Genomic DNA, 6,480 nt, shown 5'->3' with positions numbered 1-6,480 from the left:
CAATTTTAGTTAGCAACTTTACCACTATGAGGCAGCAGCAAAGACACTACTTCGGATCGCTTCGGATTGGCTGCGAACACCACTTGCTTTTGCGCCAAGTTTTAAAATTGAGGAGTGCGGGTATTTTACTGAAAATAAAACTACAATTTACAAACCAAATCTGGTAGTAAAAAGAAAAAAAAAAAGCTAAACGCTACATACTTGGTTCAGTAAATAGGTCTACAATGAAAAAGAAATAATTTTAATAAATAGATCGAGAATTAAATTGTGCTTTAAATCCAGAAAAAAGAATATAATTCCTTAAATTATTTTGAAAATTCTTACTGTGCGGAAATAGGAAACCAAACAACAAACACATTATTTTAGGTAAAGATATCCCCTTATATCAGTAGAAGCTCAATATAAGTCAAACTGCGAAGTGCTTGGGTGGGGGAAATGGAAGTAGAGCTCCATGATTTGATGATCTCAGTAGTGACTTGTTCCACATCTTAAAGCTTCAATGCTAATGTAAAATCTATGGCAATACAATAAATGAAATGGAAAAGAATGAGGCGGTGTATTCGGCACCATGCTCAGACCCCGCCTTTTACCTCAGGGAAAGACCCAGTGCTCAATTTGATAGGCTGAGGGAGCAACCGGGCTATTCTAGAAATTTTGATAACGAGAAAAATCCCATACCACCCTGGATTGAACAAAGGACCTTCCAATTCATAGCCATTTGCTATTAAGTAACATAAATAGTATAAGGAATTACGGAGAAAAAAGAAACTACTACCTACTTGTCCTAGAACTTTATTAGCCACAGCAAATAATAATAATAATAATAATAATAATAATAATAATAATAATAATAATATTTGTTGTGGTAGTGTTAAGGCCATAGGCCTTCTCTTCCACGCCACTAGATATATGTAGTCCACGCCTGTGGAGTAACGGTTAGCGTGTCTAGCAGCGAAACCAGGTGGGCTGGGTTCGATTCCCGGTCGGGGCAAGTTACTGGTTGAGGTTTTTTCCGGAGTTTTCCCTCAACCCAATATGAACAAATGCTGGGTAACTTTCGGTGTTGGACCCCGAACTCATTTCACCGGCATTATCACCTTCATCTCATTCAGACGCTAAATAACCTAAGATGTTGATAAAGCATCGTAAAATAACCTACTAAAATAAAAAAAAATAAGAAAGATATATGTATATATGCAGCGAAAAGCAAATTAATAACGTTCATTCAAACAAAACAAGAACATTTACAATTACAAAAATGGACATTGTAAGCATTTTCATCAAAATTATTGGACAATGTACAATCAATTATAATTTTCCTACTTGGGTTAATGCAACTAAAGAACATTTTCTACAGATACATAGAATCCTGGAATTCTAAAGAACACGGGATAAAATAATAGAAAACAGGCCTATTTTTTCTGATTTATTTATTTACCTATTTATTAATGTATTGATTAATTTATTAATCTATTAATTTACCTAATATAATTATTCAGAGTGCGAAGTAAGATTTGTTATGAGGGTGGATAGAATCCTAGATAGATAATATCATACATAAAATTATTATTATCCTCATTCGATAGAGCTCAACGCTTGGTCGTACTGAGTTGCTTTCTTGCATCTTGATCATAATAATAATAATAATAATAATAATAATAATAATAATAATAATAATAATTATAATTATATTCATGAGCAGGCTTAAGATAAGCTGTGTAAGTTATTAATTGTTGTCAGCTTGCTGGCAATGATAATACATCAATATTATTTTTTTTGCTTACTTTATAATTTATTAAGTATACTCGTATTAAAACAATTATATTTTGTGAGGGGGGGATAGAACTTATTCTTGGCAGGGATGTTAATATGAATTTATGAGAGGGAGATAACTCTCCAACATGGGGGAAATCCTCCTCATCCTCCCCGTTAATTCACACCCTGTCCCTATTTACCTACCCAGCTATCTATGTATTGTATCCATCCATCTATTTTATTTATTTGTATAGAGCAGTAGGTACTCGTATAGGATATGCTACTTACTTACAAATGGCTTTTAAGGAACTCGGAGGTTCATTGCCATCTTTACATAAGCCCGTCATCGGTCCCTAACCTCAACAAGATTAATCCAGTCTCTACCATCATATCTAATCTCCCTCAAATTCATTTTTATATTATCCTCCCACCTACGTTTCAGCCTCCCAAAAGGTCTTTTTCCCTCCAACCTCCCAACTCCTTTGCTGTGGTCGTGCCAGAGAATCAGTCCCATTCCGAGGCTTCTGTTGTGGTTTGGGACTTTCTCAGAAATACGGATATTTAACACATCTTCAAAAAACAAATTTGAACCTTCAAAATATGGACAAGTCCTGCTAAATACGAACTTTTGGTAGTCGTAGCTCTATCATTATCTGAATACTTACACAACAACAAATTCCATCCATCCATCATCACTACAATCCGATGTAGACCTTGATCTCCTCAATTAAGTGTCTCCATTGATTTCTGTATTTGGGCAGTCTTATCCACTTTCGATGACCTACGTACGTAGTAATCTCACATCATCTTCGACTCCTTTAATCAATTTTAATTGAGGGGCTGGGTGCAAGAAGGGCATTTTAGAGGATGTGCCCTTTTTGAGTAAAACGCTTTATTGTGTTCTCTGATCTGTTAAGCATATGATCACCAAGTTGTAGTTCAATACCGTGATCATAGAGGTCAGGAGTACCCAAAATGTTGTTGTTGTTTTCTAATGCCAGGCGTTTGACAATAAAGTCATTTGACCTCTTGCACTCCAATATTTTTCAAAGATATTATCATGACCAGCCACTGAAGCACAGATTTTGAGGTGTTCCGAATCCGTTTCTTGGTTTGAGTTGCACAATGGGCAGTTAGGGAACTGATATATTCCAAGTGAAAATGGCAAGTTGTAGCCGATTTAAGTGAACACCATATTTTAACGTTTTGGTGGCTACTTCATTCACACACAACCTCCAGAATGTCTGGAGGACCACACCTGCTGTTGGTCGACGGGTCCATTGGACCTAGCTGGGAGATCTTGTTGATCACCAGCTTTCCCTCCTTAAGCCACTGGAGGACGATTTTAGTGCCATAGCAGGTCAGCACTAGAAACAGAAAAGTAGAAAGAGGAGGAAGGAAAGTGAAATGAACCCCTAGACCTCGAATGCTCTAATGCCGTCAGGGTCGAAGAAAGTAAGAGTTCAGTCAGAGGACTGGATAGGAAAGGGTAAAGAGGGAATTAGGTATTGGATAGAGGAAAATTATACCAAATTCAGTCATTAACTCATCAAGCTGACCAGTGCTAATTGATGAGTAGCCCCTTCTTTAGTTCAGCTTGTAAAATTATGCTTACTAACAGCTGCATCACGGGAAGGTAGGGATGGGACATTGGGTGTTTGTCCAGGTTGGTTCCTTAAAGCCTTCAATGGGAAGGATTAATGGCTCTCCCCCCTGAATCCGACAGATACCCTTTTGCAGCCGTACCCAAAATGTAAAGGAGTGCATAGGTAACATTATTACGGTTTGAATTTTCAACATCAGTTTTCTCAGAACTTCCATTTGAGAGAAGTGCCTTTCTTGCACCCAACCCCTCAATTTATCTTCAGAGTTACCAAACAGTAGGCCTACTTTCTGAATAGGCACCAAACACCAAAACCTTGAAAATAGCTCTTACACATCTCTAGTTGATTCTGTATTTACATATTTATCGTAAATAAATACCGGTACCCATGCTTCAATGTGTACTTAAGATTTACCAATATTAAGTAAACAGACACTTTAGGCAGCTAAGACAAGTAACACAGTGTAATGACCTCTCAATACACAATACAAAAATACATAGAGAGAGCAGTTTAATGACACCTCAAAATCGCTTAAAAATCAAGACTAAACACTAAGCATCCTCTAATAGCAGAGATTGCATGAATGTAGTGTTGAAAGTATGACTCTGCTCGCAAGCCTGCTAATCAGGACCTGGTGACAGTTGGACATCACGAAAATAATCGTACTGTACTTTACTACTTCATTATTTTAATGTAAGAAACAGGCAACCTTCCACTTCGTGTTCTATATTATTAGACAATGGAATGGAAGAGTCTAGATCAGCCATCGTCAACTGGCCTGCATACTAGTTCACAGTGCCGAGAAGCTGGCTGAGGAGGTAGTACTGTGCAGTGTGTCGAGCCAAGCCAACGCATCCCATCACAGAAGCCAATTTTCTGACCATAATTTACAATGTCTTTTTCGATTGTGTTCTACACGACCATTGACGCCTAACATAAACCAGTTAATGAGGGAAAAACGAATTAAAAAATCCCGGAAAACCAATGCTAATGATTGGCGAAAATAATTTTTATCATTTGTTATTTACATTGTAATAAAATAATTTAGGCCTACTTCAGTCTTGTAACAGAAACGACAATATGTTTCATATGTTATGCAAAATAACAAAATATAATTGGTTTTGTGATCTATAGTGTCAGATAAAAAATGGATAATTAATTTTATTTTATTGACGACACTTAAACAAAGGAATAGGATGACAGGATTTAAATATTAGTAATTGGTTCGACTTGTTTAATATTTTGTAACAGTGAAAATGCATTATAGGTCTGTAAGTTCTCAATTACTTTAATATGAAAAAAAAAAAAAAACTATTTGCTTTCAAAACCGCTGCAATACATAACGAAAAAGTACAACTTGTTTGTTGTCTTAAACTAAAAAGTGATTTAAAAATCCAGGAAAACCAATGCTAACGAACAGCGAAAATAAATTTTATAATTTATTTACATTGTTATAAAATAATTTAAGCCTACTTTAGCCTTGTAACAGAAACGATAATTTGTTTCATATGTTACACATAATAACAAATAATTGGTTTTGTGATATAAGTGTCAGATAAAAAATGGATAATTTATTTTATTTTATTGACGACACTTGAACAAAGGAATAGGATGACATGATTTAAATATTACTAATGGATTCGATTTGTTTAATATTTCGTAATAGTGAAAATGCATTAGGCCTATAGGTCTGTAAGTTCTCAATTACTTTAATATAAAAAAAAAACTATTTACTTTCAAAACCGATACAATACATAACGGCAAAATACAGATTGTTTCTTGTATTAAACTGAAAAGTGGTTTACTTATTACACAGTTCCTCTTAAAATAAATTAAGTACATGCTTCTTCCGTGTTTATTATAATTATTAAAGACTGATTAAAAGGGTTGAACAAGTGAACGGACGCCACTGCCATCACCCGATTCCTTCCCCCACCTCCTGCTGCACAGTTGATGTCTAAGGGATAGAACTGAGCAGCGAGTAAACTGTGCCTGCACCATAGTGCACTGAGATGACGACTCCTGGTCTAGATTAAAGTTCCTGGATTCGTTCATACTTATCTAAAATTGAAAACCGTGTCATACCCAGGATAAAAGACAATCGCAATATGGTTCTGGCTATATTATCTTCTAGAATCGAAGTCCAGAAAATAATAAACTTCTAAGTTTCAATCATACCTGCACTCGTCTGTATAAAACCTTAGCACGACCAGTCCTGCACTATGGAAGTGAAGCATGGACTCTAAGGAAATGTGACGCAAGTAGAATTACTGCTAGTGAAATGAGATTCATGCGCCGAACAGCTAGCTGCACTAAGCGAGACCATAAAAGGAATGAAGACATCTTAAAGGAACTTGAAATGAACTCTATACTAGCAGACATTACGCCACTGTCAAGATAACTGGCGTCAGCATGTGGGGCGTACGTTTTTTTTTTTTATTTAATGACGCTCGTAACTGCAGAGGTTATATCAGCGTCGCCGGATGTGCCGAAATGTTGTCCCACAGGAGTTCTTTTACATGCCAGTAAATCTACTGACATGAGCCTGTCGCATTTAAGCACACTTAAATGCCATCGGCCTGGCCCGAGATCGAACCCGCAACCTTGGGCATAGAAGGCCAGCGCTATACCAACTCGCCAACCAGGTCGACTGTGGGGCCTATGTCTAGAATTAGAATCCCTCGTGCAAACCTGCATTACCAGGATACCAAACTAGAGGCAGGAGATCAATTGAGGACCGTTTTTGCAAAACTTGCTAATTGAAAAAACTAAATTTTACAGGAGACACAAAACACTATAGTAAGCAAGTTTTGCTGTATCTCTTACTTATAGGAGAAAGCAAGTTTTGAAAAAACGATCACACTTTGACACACTACAATGAAGAGAAATAACCCAATTTTACTAAGATGCCTTGAACATCATGTAGAGGCCTGCCTTATGTTAACGAATCCATCAAAATCTCAATTTTGCAAATTTTGCAGTTAGCAAGTTTTGCAAAAACGGCCCTCAATTGGATGTCCAATGAAGGGATGGGATGAAAACTTTTGTGGACCGTAACAGTCCTTCTGGGACTATATATGGCTGATGATGAGGATGGTTTTTCAGTCTTCTGTATGCCTCA

Source organism: Periplaneta americana, chromosome 2 (assembly GCF_040183065.1).
Source record: "Periplaneta americana isolate PAMFEO1 chromosome 2, P.americana_PAMFEO1_priV1, whole genome shotgun sequence".
NCBI classification, from domain to species: Eukaryota; Metazoa; Arthropoda; class Insecta; order Blattodea; family Blattidae; genus Periplaneta; species Periplaneta americana.
The sequence above is the reverse complement of the archived record's forward strand: the minus strand, read 5'-3'. Positions refer to the sequence as shown.